This window comes from Gymnoscopelus microlampas (genome assembly GCF_963454915.1).
Source record: "Gymnoscopelus microlampas genome assembly, chromosome: 24".
Classification (NCBI taxonomy): Eukaryota; Metazoa; Chordata; class Actinopteri; order Myctophiformes; family Myctophidae; genus Gymnoscopelus; species Gymnoscopelus microlampas.
Window position 1 is genome coordinate 6,730,553 of NC_139961.1, and position 19,693 is coordinate 6,750,245.

Sequence of the window (19,693 nt, forward strand, 5' to 3'; positions counted from 1 at the left end):
TCCGCGTTCATTTGGTTCGACACAAACACGGGATCCGACATTACAAAACGCTGAAAACCGTGCCGCGATCCGACCAGCCGTTTTGGAGAACGAGAGCAAAACGTTACAATGGGGGATGCGGAGAGAAAAAAAACAAGCCGAGATAATGGCGTCCAAAGTTGATCGCTAGACAGGAAACGGAGGCGGGACAAAAAACGGTCCGCCCCCTTCGAAACCGGAAGTGCAAAAAAAATCCGGAATCTGCACCTGCACGATTTAACATGGGAAAACACCCGCCCCGTAGGACTACGGGATTGGCGGTTAACGGTTGGATTTAACGGCCCGTAGGACTACGGGCTTGGCGGCAATAGTGTTAATGAGTAAGAGTTGTTTAAACTCAGCATTAGCATCTTGCGTTTTCATCCACACATCTTTGGCGTGCACGTTGCTTTTGAACGGGCGCATTTAATTGCTGAAGACACCGGCATAATGTAGCAGGAGGGTTGCGAATAATCTACACACGGCTCCCTCAGGCTATGTATAATGGATGTGTTTATTTCACATATCAAACAATAAAAAAAATCACACCCTGTGTGAAGGAAGCGGTGCCTTTGGGGCGGGGCTTAACTAATTTCAGTTCGTCCCTATTTGTGGTCTGAGTCCATGTACAAAATGTGTACTCCGTAGCATGCTGCGAACTGGAGTTATAGCTGTTTAAATGCCGTGCTCAAACGGACATCTATATATACAATTTGAATCCTGCGCCATGTCGGTTGTCAGTATGTATGTATGTAGCCAGTGTGACGTCATATGACATCACGGTCGTGACATCACGATGAGACACGCCAGTGTGACGTAATCTCACGACAGCATGACATCACATCCTACCTATAAATAGGTAGGATGCACCAGTTCGACGGCTTCCATCCTCAACACAACCCACGCCGACGACCCTTTACACAAATAAACTGCTAACTTCATCTCCTGCGATTTCAACTATCTTTTCACATTGTACACCACTGCACACTCCCCACAGGTCTGCCATACCAGGTCTGAGTAATCACAAAGTGGGTTTTGGTCATTGGAGAGGTGATACACGTCACCTCTTTCTGAAGTGGGTACTTTCAAAGCCTGCCGTGGATTTAGGAGAGCACAAAACTCTCTCTCACACTGTGAGGTGCCTGTAAGGTGGCACTGCAAAGTGAACGACGCGTCACGCTAGACGCTAAACTTCTAGTAACATACAAACGGACATACGGACGTCAAGTGTGTGCGTGCGTGTGTTCGTGTGTGCGCATGTGTGCAGTATTGGCTTGTGTGTGTGTGTGTGTGTGTGTGTGTGTGTGTGTGTGTGTGTGTGTGTGTGTGTGTGTGTGTGTGTGTGTGTGTGTGTGTGTGTGTGTGTGTGTGTGTGTGTGTGTGTGTGTGTGTGTGTGTGTGTGTGTCTGTGTGTCTGTCTGTGTGTGTGTGTGTGTGTGTGTGTGTGTGCGTGTGTTTGTATGTGTTTCTTCTGTGCCGTGCTCATCCTGTGCTCATACGGACGGACGGACGGACACGGAGACAAAGTCAAATGTAGAGCGGTTGGCACCGCTAAAAAAGATACAACAATGTGCCAGTGAGAAATGAAGGAGAATGTCAAAAAATAATAATCTATAAACGGTATACTTTGGCTATTTGAAAATAGACGATATACAAGCTTGTAGATCTGCTATAACAAACTCTACACGCTGTCATGATAGCTGCCGACAGATTCAGCTGCGGAGCTCTGAATCTGTCTTGAGAGATAAGGGAGGGACGAATGTACATTAATTTGGGGGTCCATGACATGAACATATTTGAGAACCACTGGTTTAAATACTAATAAACAAAAATTGGAAGCAAGTCCAAATAATCAACTACACTCTTTAGAAATAAGCCCCCAAAAAACCGCAACCCGATAATTACCAAGATTTACAAGCAACTTTTACAGAAAAAGAAGGCCCAAAGTCGCTTATAATAAGCCGACATGGCAACCACTGGGCAGCACATTAGAGCGCTCTTGAGTTTGTCAGTGAGAGCTCATGCCGCCCCCCCCCCCCCCGCCCCCCCTGTCCTTCTATGCTGGAGGAGAGATAATCTCCTGTTCCCACGCGTTGGTATCCATCACTCCACGCGGTCTGACACTTTTAGCTCATTCAGCCTCCGTTTCCCTAAGTCACAGGTTTACAAAGCGGTGGCCAGGGGGCCAACGGGAAAGTGGAGGAAAAAAAAGGAAAATCGGTAAGACCACATGTATAATGTGCTTATACGGTACATGTATTATTACGCGGCTTGGTTGAACGCTTGATTCTGATCAAGCATTCAATCACTGAATGGCTGAATTGAGCGGTGCGTTATCTCTGGATAATGACCGATGAGCTCTATAACAGACCTCTGTCTAATCCATTAGTTCTCAAAGTGGGGTCCGAGGGGGGGTTCCAGGGGGTCCCCAGCAAAATGTGTGAATATAGCGTCACAGTAATTTAAACCTTTTACACTTTCGCTATTCAAAAATAGCAGATCTACAAGCTCATAGCACGGCACCGAGTGCCGCGCTATGAGCTTGTATATCTGCTATTTTTTGAAAACTCTTGAAGATTCGTGCAAATCTTTGAATGTGTTTCTTTTAAAGCGAACATTTGAACACAAATCTTTGCTTCTGGGAGTCCCTGGCACAACATATTTTCAAATGGGGGTCCGCGGCCAAATATATATCAATTTGGGGGTCCCTGGCATGAAAAAGTTTGAGAAGCACTGGTCTAATCAAAGGCTCAGAGCACCTGCTGCGCTGCTTGATTTGATATCGTATCCAACATGACAGCCATGTAAACAAACACACCATGTCATGTACAACTAAACATTAATCTCAAGGATGTTTTTGAAAACATTTGAATCGAGAAATAGGCAGTGAATGAGTTAAGAAATATTTTTTATATTTTACCTTTTGGAGCTTTTCTGCTTTTGTTGGATGGTACAGTGGGGAGAGACAGGAAACGGGGAGAGAGCCGAGGAATGAAACGCTGCAAATCCACCGCTGGACTCGGGAATCGGACCCGCGTAACGCTTGTCAGGCACCGAAGCCTGCGGTCCTCGACCATCGGCGAAAAACTTGATTTCAATTCAAAGATCATTGTGCCAATTTAACCACTTTCAACCTGGCGTCCCTATTTTTGGGGATGTCATTGTTAAGAATGTTCAAAAACAGCAAAACATAGCATATCTGTGCGTGTGCGTGTGTGTGTGTGTGTGTGTGTGTATGCGTGTGTGTGTGTGTGTGTGTGTGTGTGTGTGTGTGTGTGTGTTTGTGTCTGTGTGCGCGTGCGCGCCTGCATGCGTGCACGCGGCAGACATAAATAGTCATGCGTAGTACAGAAGGGATGACTATATTGTAATCTGTGGTCAAATTGAAGGTAATGTGACAATTGTGACTAATGCAGTTTCGGAAATGCTCCTGTTAGGCAAATACATCTAAAGTGGTGTCACCACAGTAAATACATTCAGACTGCACATCATGCTGTTCAGATTTTCATTACTTTTTTCCCCCTCATTTTTCGTGACTTTGTCTGCCTTGACTGATCTCATTTGGCTGTGGTTACTGTTCAAACATCATTTGCATATAAACATATTTCTGTGCCGTCAGTGAATGACTCTTGGAGGTTGATGCATTCACAGTGTGTGATGTGTTGTAGGGACTGTATAGTAGGGATTTCCTCCACCATGGCTACATAAAACAGGCCTCTCTGGCGAGTTATTACTCTTCCTGGTTGGGACCAAGGAAGGTAAATTAACCCATTGAGACCTGAAGCCGATTCTACATGTCTCCTAAATCTCAACAGTTTTCTGAAAAACCTATGTTTCTATATCAGTGGTGCTCAGTCTTTTTCATGTCAAGGACCCCCAAAATTATATGTATTTGGCCGCGGACTCCCATCAAAATATTTTGTTCCAGGGACCCCCAGAAGCAAAGATTTGAGTTAAAGATGTTCGCTTTAAAAATATATTCATAGATTTGCACACATTTTCACACATTTTCAAAAATAGCAGATCTACAAGCTCGTAGCGCGGCACTCGGTGCCGCGCTACGAGCTTGTAGATCTGCTATTTTTGAATAGCCAAAGTGTAAAATAATGCTTTTTAGCTCAAATCTAAAATTGACCTAGGTCTTAATGGGTTAAGGAAGGGACACCAACGTCATGTTCTCTATCCAGTAATTCCAGAGCATCTAAAGAGCACAAAGTAAGTTCATGAAGGTGCCAAAGTATTGCAAGACCGTCCACCGATCATTGCCAGTCTGACAACCACATCACGCGATACTACCAAGCCTGAAATGATACCTGCCGCTGTTTAGTATAAAAATAAATAATCAAATATCCTTGCAAAAAAACTTGATATTTCCTTAACTTTTTACAGTGGGGAAAACGAGTCATTTTCGATCCGCGATCACTCAGCCCTGGTGACTCGCGTGACAGATGTTATTGTTCCAGGCGTTAGCCAGGACCGTCTACCATCGTGCACGCATATATTGTTTGCAATCGGGTGCTCGCCGTGGAGTCTGCAGCTGTAAACAGCGTAGCGTTACAAACTGGTGAGATCTCTGGCACTCAACGTCACTTAAATAAAACTCTGGCACCGAAACTAACAAGATAACTTTTCTAGTTTTAGTTGACTCAAATAAAAATTAGGCTTTCCAAAGAAACGATAACTAACTGAAACTGTAATTGTATGTTTACAAAAACAAACTGACACAAACTACAATCATAGAGGGACATGAAGACATTTACATTTAAATTAACCCTTTAAGACCTGGGACGCATCTGTGTATTTTTTTTTATTTGAGCTAAAAAAAAAGCATTATTTTACACTTTGGCTATTCAAAAATAGCAGATATACAAGCTCATAGCGCTTGTAGATCTGCTATTTTTGAGAAATCGTTACAAATGTGTGCAAATCTTTGAATATATATATATATATTTTTTAACGAACATTTGCAACTCAAATCTTTGCTTCTGGGGGTCCCTGGAACAAAATATTTTGATGGGCGTCCGCGCCCCAAATACATATACTTTTGGGGGTCCTTGACATGAAAAAGATTGAGCACCACTGATATAGAAACATACGTTTTTCAGAAAATTGTTGAGATTTAGGAGACATGTAGAATTGGCCTCAGGTCTTAAGGGGTTAAATAGTAAATAAAGACATGTACACACTAAAACCAGTATCTCCACCAGGCCGGGCTCCAACCCACCCTTATCTTCCATTATAAAAATAAGTTTAGACGTTTAGAAAAAAAAGCGATGCTTTGCACTATTATCCCTGGACAGGAAAACAAACTGCCAGGGGTGAACCTGTTGCCTTTTTTCCTAACAGAGATAACAACCCCATCTGTTCCAGAGGATAATAGTCCTGTATAAAATAGTGCAGTCCAATACATAATACCCTGGTACCGGGAGGGTACCAAGGGGATCTCCAGCTAAATTAGTTACAATTAGTAACTAAATTAGTGTCACAATCATTCTAACCACTTTAACCATATGTCATACTTTGGCCGTTCAAAAATAGCAGATATACAAGCTCATAGCGTGGCACAGAATGCCATGCTTATGAGCTTGTATATCTGCTACTTTAGAAAAATTTTGAAAATCTTTGCAAATCTTCGCTTCTTTTTTTAAAGCGAACAAATCTTTGCTTCTCGAGGTCACTGTTACAATATATGAGATGGGGGTCCGTAGCCAAATATGTATCATTTTGGGGGTCCTTCACATGGAAAAGTTTGAGAACCACTGGGCTATAGGAGGGGGATAGCATTGGTACTGCAAATTGCTGCCTGAAATTCTGTCTAGAAATGAAGCATTGTTAGCTTTACATCTGCTAGTGTACTCAGTTTGGAGGTTGGTTGTTACACTCAGACTGGTGTCAGTGTTTGCATGATAAACTCGGCATCCCCAGCGGTTCGGTTCGGCACCCCTGAGGTATCCGTGTGTCACTGCCATTGCCTCTAAGCTGCTGGTCCATGGCACTGTTCCGGCTTTGTCGTAGCATTTAAATGTGCAAATCACGTCAACCGAAATAGTCTGGCCTAGGCCCCTCTGTGTACATTACTCATTGTGCGTTTGAAACTGAAACTTGGCCTGTGAATACGTGGTGGTGTGCTCAGATAAATCCTCAGTTGTAATCTAACTCTGAGAGTGTAAAAAAAAGGACACTTGGAGTTAAATGAACGCTGAGGATTTTACTGTTGGGGGGGATTCCTGCATTCCAACAACACGATGTTGGTCTCTGGTTTGTTCCCTTTCCGCTCTACAAACTGAAAAGGTCTTTCTGTGTGGAGTTTGCATGTTCTCCCCGTGTCCCCTAGGGTAGGTACCCTCACAAAAAAACATGCAGTAACCCTGGTCTCTATACTGCCTCCCCCTGGCCAGCCGGAACTGGTTGGAATAACGTGTTCCTTCCACACGCTACGTCCTACCGGGGAAACTCCCCCCCCGTCAGCGGCTTGCTAGCTCCTCATGCATTGAAGGAAGCATGAGCTCAGTTTTGGGCTCTCCCTAGGCTGGAAGAGGGAGAGTAGCGCCCAGGATTACATAGGCAATTGGCACTGGGTGAAAAAAATGGGTTACAGAATTCATGGGATAATATTTTTTTTGTTTTGTTCTTAAAGCTCTAAAAACTGAAGAAAACTACTGTGCTCACACTGCCGCGATACAAAGCTACAGGCTACCATTCATTGTCAATGGAAGCCAGTGATATGAACATTCAAAGAGACGTCTGACTTTTGTAGCTGCTGCAAAATGTACAACACTGTTATCCAAGTAGAGTTGGCTCCAGCTGCTGCTACAAAACGTGTTGTTTAACCATTTCCACTCACTTTCTCTCTTCACACAATCAAACCCTGCTTGTAAATTGGGGTGAAACTAATTATTTCTGTCAGCTAGTTCTCTGTTCTTTTTTAACCACAGGGTTTATATTTTCCTCCACATTTTTCTCGGAAGTCGGACTTTGACACAATCAGTGTTGATTTTGCCAGGAAATGTTTTTTTTTTTTTTTTTTTATCGTTTTAGTCATATTTTAGTCACCTGAAATGTTTACTTTTAGTCTAGTTTTAGTCGACTAAATATCATAAGATTAATAAGATGGCATCGAAATGATTTTCACTTAGTTGCATGCCGAAAATAGCCGATCTACAAGCTCACAATGCGTCGCGCTCCGACGCGTTGTGAGCTTGTAGATCAACTACTTTCGGTCTGTGACGCCCGCACGCACTCAAGATGACTTGTCTTTTTTTTTTTTTTAAGATATTTTTTGGGCTTTTTGCCTTTTATTGATAGATGACAGTAGGCTGACAGGAAATGGGGAGAGAGATGGGGGGTGACACGCAGCAAAGGTCGTCAGGATCGGGAGTCGAACCCGCGACACGCTGTCAGGCTGGCATTGCAGCCTAGGGTGCCTGGACCGCCACGCTGCGGCCCAGGCCAAGATGACTTGTCTTTTAGTTCTACTAGATCTCTTCTCCACTCGTCCCTCCCGAACATTTTAGTCTAGTTTGTATTTGTTGACGAAATGTGAGTCATCATAGCTTCGTTTCTATTTTGTTTTTATTTCGTTTTCGTCAGTGAAAAAAGGGAGACATTTTTCGTCATAGTTTTAGTTGACGAAATCAACACTCTGCTTGACACAATGTTTCCGGTTTAACCCGAGAGGCCAGAGGAAGAGACAGAGGGTGTCAGGAGAATGATGGGGCGAGAAGAGAGGGGAGAGGAGGGGTTTGGGGGGGGGGATCTGGACGACATGTTTCCCAGGCCTGATGGGGGCTGTGGGGCTGATAGTCAGGAGAAGTCGGTGAAGACACATTCATCTCTGTCGTCAGCTTTTATATCCGGGGGGGTTTTATGGGTTCTCAGACAAGCCCTGTCCCCCCACCACCCACCCACCCCCCTCCGTAACAGGCCACCAAACATTGGGACCAGAGGTGGGGACGAGGGGGGGGGACACATTGTCGAGATGACCTCATTTCAAACATTAACCCATTAAGACCGATTCTGCGAAATGTCATCTAAATCCTGACAGTTTTTTGAAAAAAACATGTTGCTATATACTTCAGTGATTCTCAAACTTTTTCATGTCAAGGACCCCCAAAAGTATATATGTATTTGGCTGCGGACCCCCATCTCAAAACATGTTGTTCCAGGGACCCCCAAAAGCAAAGATTTGAGTCACAAATGTTCGCTTTACAAATATAATGCATTCTAATATTTTCACACATTTTCAAGATTTAGAAAAAATAGCAGATCTGCAAGCTCGTAGCGCGGCACTCGGTGCCGCGCTACGAGCTTGTAGATCTGCTATTTTTGGATAGCCGACGACATCTAAACTGACACAGACGTGTTCCAGGTCTTAATGGTTTAAAGGCTTTTTTTTTCCAGCCTCGTCTTAAGGGCCTGTCGCTAAGCCGGGGCTTGGGGTTCGAATGTCGAGCGAGAGCGACACACACATAGGCTCTTCAGATAACAGGCTCTGAGCGAACGTCATATCTTTGAGAAGCGAGGGAAGCACTGTTTCTTTTTTTCCCCCTCCTCTGTATTTCGGGGGGTATCAGGGGATTATAAAAGTCCCCAGTGTGAGAGAGAGAGAATAACCGGTACCTCTGCAAAAAGAAAAGGAGAGATCAAGCAGAACATGTAATATATCGTCATCACTTGACAGGCAGAAACCTTGTATCTACACATTCCTACTTGTCATATTTTTTTTCTGTAAATTACTGGCGTACTTCGTCATACAAGAATGTCACGCACATTAAGGGAACATTGCTGACCTACACGCTTGCAGGTCAGCTATTTTTGCATTTGAAAATGGGTGAAGTTGTCCTTTAAGTATTTTAAGTGACATTGAAAGGCTGTCTGTGGGATTTATAAATATTAAACCAACAGAAGGTAAATAATATAATAACTACATTGGATTCATTGACTATGTTATTTTTAGTTTTTCACTGTGGTGGAAAAAATACTCAAATGTTTTACTTAAGCAAGAGTATCAATACTGCAATTTAGAAATACTCTGTTACAGGTAAAAGTCCGGAATCCCAAATTTGCTTGAATAAAAGTACAAAAGTATTGATATCAAAATGTACTTAATGTACCAAAGGTAGAAAGTACTCATTCTGCAGAATGTCCCATTTCAAATGTATAAACAGGTTTTGAAAATAGCAGATCTACAAGCTCACAATGTGTCGCATCGCGACACATTGTGAGCTTGTAGATCTGTTATTTTCAAATGGCGGAAATATATATATGGCTGAAGTGGTTAATGTATGTTTTATAATATAATAATATAAGTTTTATAATATAATAATCAAAATCTACAAAGTAACTAGTAACTAAAGTTTTCAAATAATTGTAGAGGAGTAAAAGTACAATATTTGCCTCTGAGATGTAGTGGAGTAGAAGTAAAAAATACTGACAATTGGAAATACTCAAGTGAAGTAAAAATTACCTCAACATTGCACTTAAGTACAGTACTTGAGTAAATGTAATTAGTTACTTTCCACCACAGTTTTTTTTCATTCCCTGAAAAGTAACCGTGTTGGATGTACAAGGTTTTGGCACGACTTTTGTATTGTCGCCACCGGTATGAATACAAAGAAGTACTCCAATCATTTAATGACCCAGCCCACGGCAGTGTGTGGCAGGCTGTTGCAGGCAATTGGCCTTGTCAGTTTGTTTGTTAGCAAGAAAACTTTCCAAAAAGGATTTCATTCAACTCGGTGAGAATGATAAGTAGGCTGTTTCCCCCCGGAGAGAGGATTAACGTTTTGGAGCAGAAAAGCTTCTCCAGAGTTCTCAATCAAGGTCAATCTCAAAAAAATCCAGAATTGGCAGACGGATTATCAAATGGCTCTTTTTGCACTAGAAGAACTATAGGGCATAGCAGTGGCAGCCATTTTCTGGTTCCACTCCAAAATAGTCAATGCATTTCTTTCCATTTGACATTTCCAAAAATATTTATATCAATTATTTTAAGCCTAGAATCAAGCCATCCAGGGTCTTGGTGAATCATGACCATAAAACATTTGATTCTGTGATTTATTTATTTTTTGAAAACTGCAAAACAAAGGGTATTTATTAAATATACTATATAATATAATTAAATATATAATAAAAACAAATCACATAAATAGATGTTTTATGGTCATGATTCACCAGGACCCTGGATGGCTTGATTCTAGGCTTAAATGAATTATGAATGAAAATAAATATTTTTGGAAATGTCAATGGGAAAAATGCATTGACTATTTTGGAGTGGAACCAGAAAATATCCGCCACTGCTTTGCCCTATAGTAAACCGCACTGTGCATCATAACGTATTTCACTGGATGTGTTTCCATATATGTTATATCAGGGGTGATGCAACTTTGATGATGGAGAGGGCCACTATATTTCCACACTCACTCCACAGGGCCACGTTGCATATACTGTCGGGCCTCTTAGCTCCGTATTTTTTACTTTTTTCGTAAATGAATGCCGTACATCGACCATTCTATGTCACACAAAAGTACCAAAAATAGCCGATCTACAAGCTCAAAACGCGCCGCACGCGGCGCGTTTTGAGCTTGTAGATCGGCATTTTTTTTATTGGAATCGCGAAAAGTAACATTTTTGTTTAATTTCAAATGCGTTTAGTTATACTTATGTTAACTTGTTGAACTTAAATACAAACACATTGGACATAAAAAAAGACAATAGCATTTTTTATCTGGTCATTAAGCTACTAATATAGAGTGAAGTAATTAAAGCGGGTCATGTTTGCATGTTTGGAATTGTAACAGCTGAAATCAATAATATATCAGTATTTCCGATATTAACCTGCGGGCCGCATTAAGTGAAGGTGGGGGCCGTCAGTTGTCCACTACAGTGTACTACGTTTCAATATAATAGGTTCTCAGAACCTAATTTGGACCCTGCTCAGGATGTAGTGCTAACCGTGAGTTCTGGGAACACTAGAGAACTTATGCTTCCAACTTTAAAAAAAGGGATAAAATAGCTGATCTACCTGTATAAGCGAGTACAGTACAATTATTTCAAAAGTTGAGTTACTAGTTACTTAGATTAGATGTCTTTATTATCCTCAAGGGAAAAATGTTTCGCTCAGGTCAATGCATACATTCAAACAAGACAATACATTAATATACACCACAATTAAAACACCTAAGCAAAGCACTTCAATTCTATAAAAGATAGAATTCTAAATTTAAAAGAGACTTTAAAAGAAAGCAATGTCCTCTCCACACTTGTGGAGCACCCAGCATGGGTTTGTATAAGATTTCGTGTGCATGTATGTAAGTCCATGGAGCGATTAGCACAGAGTCCAGCTCTTCCAGGCGCCTGTGTGTGAGTGTGCAGGGGGGGGGGGGGGGGGGCGTTCGACCAGGTGAGGTGGATCAGATTAAGTACAGTACTTGAGTAAATGTACTTAGTTACTTTACACCACTGCACATAACTAATACTATGTGAACATGATTTCACTACAGAACTCTTTCACACATCCAACGGAAAGTGCGAGAACAGGGCCAGTCCTGCCATCTCAGTATGTTAGACTCGGTCCAAAACATGACACAGTCTTCGTCTCCGTTGCTGTTTGGCTCATGGTTGTCCCAGTACCTGTATAGAAGGGACATTTACTTCATTAAAATGCCCTTACAATGATGGGTTTTCACTCTTTTTTTTCTTCTTTTTCCCTTGTTTTTTTTTTAAATAATGGCCGCAGATTATTTTCTAAATGTTAGATACAAATGAACATAGGGAAATAGACAACCGGTCAGTTGTGGAAAAAGTTCTCAGATATTGTACTTAATTAAAAGTATCAATAATGCAATATTTAAATACTATTTGAAAATAGCATATCTACAAGTTCACAACGCGTCGCATGACGACACATTGTGAGCTTGTAGATCTGATATATGTTCAAACATTTTAGTACTTTTACTTTTGGTACTTTAAGTACATTTTGATACACTTGAGTACTTTTTCCTCCACTGTGGTCTAGAAGGATAACCCAAAAAAATTCTCAGGACTTGTTTCCATTGAGGTCCTATGTACGTATGTATGTTGAAATGAAGAAGAGAATAAGAAGGGTAACGTCTTACGTTGGTGTGGTCAGTGGTGTTCCATCCACCCACTTCCATTTGCCTTCTTCCTCTCGGTCAGTCAAACCCAGCCACACATTATGGAATCCGCTGGTTCTGCTAAAAACTCTGTTGACAAAGTCCCGGACAAAACAAGTTCCTGGTTACTTAAAGGACGACTTCGCCCATTTTCACCCTATCTTCATATAGTAACTGGTTCTCACTAATGCGCATTATAATGCAGTGCCATGTACCGTTCAGAAACCCGCCTACCAGTGACCATAGATATATATAAAGGCTAGATGACTCACCCACGCTGCTGGCCAATGGAGAACGACGTTGCCACATGGCGGCCATCTTGCAACAGTCATTCATAACATTATGACTATGGCCATATATATTATTGAAATAACCACAGCGTGCTCAATTTTCATCCGATTTTCAAACGGTAAACACCAAAGACGTAGTTATGATACTACATACATAATGTTATTTTCATATAAAATCCATGATTATAATTATAAGCATGCAGTATCATAACTACATATTTGGTGTTTACAACAAACCAAACCGTTTGAAAATCGGATGAAAATTGAGCACGCTATGGTTATTTCAATAATACATGGCCATAGACATAATGTTATGAATGACTGTTGCAAGATGGCCGCGGTTGAGCTACGTTTGCGACGCCCCCATGAGCCATCTAGCCTTTATATTTATCTATACCAGTGACATCATGGGTAGTCAGGTTTGGTCATTTCAAACAAGATTTTAAATGTGTTATATATTTGTTGTATTAATGCAAGAACAATGGCTTCTATTTCAGCATTCTTACTTTTCAGACACGCACACGCACACATACACACAGACATCATACCCTTTTCTCTGTGCTCTGTATGACCACCAGGTCTGATTGTCTGGCTCTACAGTACTGTCTGCTCTGCTCCCAGGTTGTCTCCCCAGTAGAGATGTAATAACACAGACCACCACCGAACGTAAATCCATATGATTCTATAACGGAGAAAAGAATAAAGATGTTTGTTTTCATTTGCTCATATTGGTAACCAGTGGTGTAAAGTAACTAAGTACATGCACTCAGGTACTGTACTTAAGTACAATTTTCAGGTATTTTTACTGGCATATTTCCAATTGTCTATACTTTTACTTTTTATCTTGTTTTAGGAAAATATTGTACTTTTACTCCACTACAATTATTTGAAAACTTAAGTCACTAGTTACTTTGCAGATATAAATGATTACCTTTATAAATCATGCATTAACAGCTTTAGCCCTATTTTATACCTAGGCTATTTTCAATCATTTTAGTACTTCTACTTTTGGTGCTTTAAGTACATTTTGATACCAATACTTTTGTACTTTTACTCAAGTCAATTTTGAATTCCTGACTTTTACTTGTAACAGGGTACTTCTACTTTGCAGTATTGAAAAACATTTGAGTACTTTTTTCCACCACTGTTGATAACAAATTATGACACAATGTAACGATGAAGAAAAAACAGTCTCACTGACCACAGAGTCTCTTCTTCAACTCTGGGCCTTCAAGTAGTTTGCTGTATCTGCTCTGCAACTGGTCGAAACTGGTCTGCAGCTGGTCTCTCTGCTTGTTCAGGTTGTCGTGTCTGGTCTCTAGCTGGTTGAAACTGGTCTGCAGCTGGTCTCTCTGCTTGTTCAGGTTGTCGTTTCTGGTCTCTAGCTGGCCCAAACTGGTCTTTAATTGATCTCTCTCCTTAGTGACGCAGTAGTAGCTGGTCAGGTGGTCTCGCTCTCGAGTGGAGTTGTCACAGGCCTGTGACAGGTTGTAGCTGGGGGCTGGTTGATCTGCCTCCACCATGTTGCACTGGTCTGCATACAGGAACAATATTTACACAATGAGAGATCCGCTATTTAACCATAAGAGAACGCATCTGTGTCATTTTAAGATTTCTTGGGCTATTCAAAAAATTGCAGACCTACAAGCTCATAGCACGGCACTCTGTGCCACGATATGAGCTTGTAGATCAGCAGTTTTTTTGAAAAATCGTGAACATTTTGTTCAAATCTTCAAATATATATATATACAGTTTTTTCTTTTTTAAGGGAACATTTTTACAGCTCAAATCTTTGCTTGGGATTGTACAAATGTCTTCTAAATCCTAAAAATGTTTTAGGGAAAAAAACTTATGTTGCTATAATATCAGTGGTTCTCAAACTTTAACATGTCAAGAACCACCCGCAATGACATGTATTTGGCCGCGGACCCCTAACTGAAAACATTTTTTTCTAGAGACCCCCCAAAATATAGATATTCAAAGATGTGCACATATTTTTACGATTTTTCATAAATAGCAGATCTACAAGCTCATAGCGCGGCACTTGGTGCCGCGCTATGGGCTTGTAGATCTGCTATTTGCATATAGCCAAAGTATAAAATAATGGTCTAAGTGGTTACACAGGGTTTTATTGGGCTAAAAACACCTGAATTAAAAAAATATATACAGTATATATAAAATGTTCCAAATATGCTGCTACAGTTTCGGTTGCTGGTAGTAATAATAGTAGTACTTAAATAAATATGATATTATGTATTATTATATATTATGCTAATACATTGAAAATAAAAAAAAAACATCATAGATATATAAACCATTATAATGAAATACATTGTGATGAGAGTTGTCTTACAGAGAGAGAGTCTGAGACCAATGTTGAGCAGAGCTTGAGCGACACAGAGCAATCCAAAACCCATTCCAACCGTCCGGTACCGTCCTCTGACTGGAGACACACACACACACACACACACACACACACACACACACACACACACACACACACACACACACACACACACACACACACACACACACACACACACACACACACACACACAGTGAGAATAAGAAGTGAGAACAGTTAACATATTTTGAGATTGTGAAGTGGTGTAAAGTAACTAAGTACATTTACTCAAGTACTGTACTTAACACATCGGGTGCCGAACACGGTCTGAACCGTGTGTTTACATAGTGGCGGTTCCGAAGCTTCGGTGCCGAACACGGTCTGAACCGTGATTTCAGTCTTTTTGTTTTTTTCGTTTTTCTCCGCGCGGGCGGGGCTAGAGCAGCTCTGGGAGCACCCATTGTAATCCTGCGAAGGAAGTGCCAGATCGATCACCGGAAACAATTTTTTTCCCCCCATCCGCTTCCTGTCTATTTCCTACTTTGAAACGCCTATATCTCCGAATCTGTTTCCTGTGGGGAAAACCGGTCATGCGCGATGCGCGGCCCCCCCCCCCCCCCGTTGTAACCCGCGAGGGGAATGTTATGGTTCCAGGCTGTAGCCAGGCTCATGGCACAACATGAATCGATGTTTTTTTTTTGCCGTGGATTTGCTTGTAACGCACGCGGAAGCTTTAAACAGCAAAGCGCAGTCAATGGGGAGAATGCTGGCACCCACGGTAAGTTATTATGAAAAAATGCTGGCACCCCCTGTGTTAAGTACAATTTTGAGAAATTTGTACTTTACTTGATCATTTCAAATTCTCAATACTTTTACTTCTACTCCACTACATCTAGAGACAAATATTGTACTTTTTACTTCACTACAATTATTTGACAACTTTGGTTACTAGTTACTTTGTAGATTTTGATTATTATTATACAAAACATGCATTAACCAGGCTTCAGCCATATGAATACTTAGGCTTGAAAATAGACGATCTACAAGCTCACAACGCGTCGCAAGTGACGCGTTGTGAGCTTGTAGATCTGCTGTTTTAAAAGCATTTTTATACATTTGGAAACTTCAGAAATGGGACATTCTGCAAAATGACTACTTTTACTTTCAGTAAGGGATATTTCACTTTAAAAAAAATGCCTGGTAATTTTATCGTCTACTAAGGCTTTTGGGAGCACCCTGGACAGTTTTTAAGTTGCTAGATTCATTGGAAACAGCCGTCCTTGGTTCTGGTGACTGATATTGTCCTTCTAATACGTCAGGAGACCGTGTTTTTCCAATTACTTTTTTCGTTTATTTTTTATATTTTTTATGGAAAAGGAAAAAAATGTAATACAATACAAAATAATAGTAAAATAAACAAAATAAGTAATAGAAAAAACACGGCCCCCTCACGTATTAGGAGGGCAGGATGAGTCACCAGAACCAAGGACGGGTGTTTTTGATGAATCTAACATGGTTAAAATGGAGTTTGAAGTTATAATGGGTTTGTATAGGAGTGAAATATCCCTTTAAGTATATTTTAATGCAAATACTTTTACTCAAGTAAATTTTGAATTCCAGACTTTTACTTATAACAGAGTATTTATACATCGCAGTATTGATACTTTTACTTAAGTAAAAAATGTGAGTAGCCTACTTTTTCCACCACTGAGATCTTGTTTAAAAGTTAAAAATCATATTTTTAGTGATTTTCAGTTTTAGTAGCATCTCTTACCAGAGCCAGTCTTCTGTGGACGTGTCTCCTGCTCTGTAGTCTCGGTGTCAACGTTCACGTAGTTAGTATCGTCTTCCTCTTGGATCTCAATGCTTCCAGAATGAAAAGCCACGGCCATGTCTACCTTTATGACTACCTTAATTCTTCTTTTCAGAAGAGAGTGAACAAAAGAGAAGTGCGTTTCTCTTTTATCTCTGTTCCTCTGTTCCTCTTTAAACGTGACAAAATGATATGCCGCCGACCCCCTAGCCGAAAGAAGACGTTTTGCAAGCATGACATTAAAGTTTCTTACACACACACACACACACACACACGCACACGTGCACGTGCACACGCACACGCACACGCACACGCACACACACACACACACACACACACACACACACACACACACACACACAACCCCCAACCCTGACAAGCACTTGGAATTGCAGGCATCATATTTTAGTTCGACTCCACTACATCTCAGAGACAAATATTGCACGTTTTACTCCACTAAAATTACACTACAAGTAAAAGGCCTGTGTTTAAAATGTTACCTTAGTAAAAGTTCAAAAGTATTGGCATCAAAATGTACTTAAAGTACCAACAGCACAAGTACTAAAATGTTTGAAAATAGCAGATCTACAAGCTCACAGCGTGCCGTTGATCGGCTATTTTCAAATAGCCTACTGTAGGCATAAAATAAGGCTAAAGTGGTTAATGTATGTTTTATGGTGTAATCATTTTATATCTGCAAAGTAACTAGTAACTAAAGTTAAAAAAATAAATGGTGGTGGAGTAAAAGTGTAATATTTGCCCTCTTGAGATGTAGTGGAGTAGAAGTAAAAGTATTGAAAATTGGGAAATACTTGAGTAAATGTGTTTAGTTACTTTACACCACTGCTTCATAGACACAGAGCTACTGGCAGTAGATTGCTAAATAGATACTTCCCCCATAGACAGGTTTATGAATGATCAAGCCAGGGGGATTTTTTTTTCCCTTCTCATTGTTATGTTTTTATTTTAGGTGTATTCTTGTTGCTGCTACAATGTATGAGGAACCAGAATAAAATAAATGTACTCTAATGTGTACTCACCCACAAGATTAGTAGAGTACACAAGAACAGTGGTGTACAAAGCACTATAGGCTATACTCAAGTAAATACTCAAGTATTCAAAAGTACAAATTGCAAAGTGCATTTTCAGAGATGTTGAAAATAGTGAAGTGAGAGCAGATCTACAAGCTCAACAATGTGCCATATGTTTGTGTACGTTTCTTTACCGAGATTGCCTTCCTAGAGGTGTAGTGGGGTCAAACATAATATGTCTGTTTAACCCATTGAGACCTGAAGCCGGTTCTACATGTCTCCTAAATCTCAACAGTATTCTGAAAAACCTATGTTTCTATATCAGTGGTGCTCAATCTTTTTCATGTCAAGGACCCCCAAAATTATATGTATTTGGCCACGGACCCCCATCAAAATATTTTGTTCCAGGGACCCCCAGAAGCAAAGATTTGAGTTAAAAATGTTCGCTTTAAAAATATATATATTCAAGGATTTGCACATATTTTCACGAATTTTAAAAAATAGCAGATCTACAAGCTCATAGCGCGGCACTCGGTGCCGCGCTATGAGCTTGTATATCTGCTATTTTTGAATAGTGTAAAATAATGCTTTTTAGCTCAAATCAAAAAATGACACAGTTCCTTAAAATGTAGTGGAGTGAAAGTCTGAGTTGTAGCAGTAGCCTAGGAGGAGTGAAAAGATTCAAACAAATGTACCTGAACACAGTACTCAAGTAAATGTACTTTACTTAAAGTTACTGTCCACCACTGCACAAGAGTGCAATTATTGAGTTGTGGTTCCTCAAACCCTCCACCACATCTTCCCCGTGTCAAACACAAGATGGGGAAGAAGACAACGGCTTCTCCTTCCCCACAAGCAGCAAGAGTTGATGCAAGACCATCTTGTGAAACTAATGACACCACACATAATCGTTGAGCTGAAAGGCAAAGGTTAAGACCGGGAATGTCCCCTTCACAGGCAGACATCCTGGAAATAATAGTTTAAAAAATCTAACAAACAAAAATAAAATATGATAGAAAGGTGAAAGGGTACATTTGTGTCCACCTCTGGCCTTAAATTGTTTTATGTATTTATTTTATTTTGTATTATGGATTATCCAGCCAATATTATCCACACTTAGTCAGCTGTCCCATATCCCATATCCCAAGGCAGATCTATCCCATATCCCAGAGGGACTGCACTGGAATTGAGATTTGAATGGACGCATATACTGTAGGACTCACACACTCTTAAAGGACGACTTCACCACTTTTCAACCTATCTTCATATAATAGGTCCTCACTAATGCTCATGATAAAATGGTACAATTTTTTTCTACTTGGTCTGTGTCTCATAGGAGGGCTGTGGACAGTCCAGAAACCCGTCTACCAGTGACATCATCGTTAGGCAGGATTTTTTTTTCCAAAAAGATTACCATTTTTTAATTCAGATTTTTATTAACGCGAGAACAATGGGATCTATTATTGCATTGCAACTTTCCAGGAATACAAAGCCTGCAGTTTCTATTAGCTTGGATTCCCCATCGATGATGTCACTGGTAGACGGGTATCTGAACTGTCTACAGCCCTCCTCCTCTGAGACACAGACTGATTAGAATTTTATTTTATCATGAGCATTACTGCCCTGCCAAGGTAAAGAGCAGTAACTACGTTTTTGGACACGCCGACTTATTTGTGTATCCCAAAGGTCAAATTAGCCTTTGTGATTTTGGGGGATAAACAATTACCTCAAGAACAGATGCAAAATTAGTGTAATATCACTTATATGCCGATATCTCATTTGGCTGACCAGTTGAATCACTTTTAAACCCATTTTTCAGTGATTTTTCTTTTCGTAGTTACTGCTCTTTACCTTGGCAGGGCAGATTAGTGAGGACCTATTATATGAAGATATGTTGAAAAGTGGTGAAGTCGTCCTTTAATGAAATGCCCCAAACTGCAGCCTTGTTCCAGCACAGTTTCAACTGTTCAACCTCTTAATTTGACTCGTGTCCATTTAAATTACAGGACATTGATAAGTGCACATAATTATGAGCCAGGTCCATAAAAAGAAAATATATACAC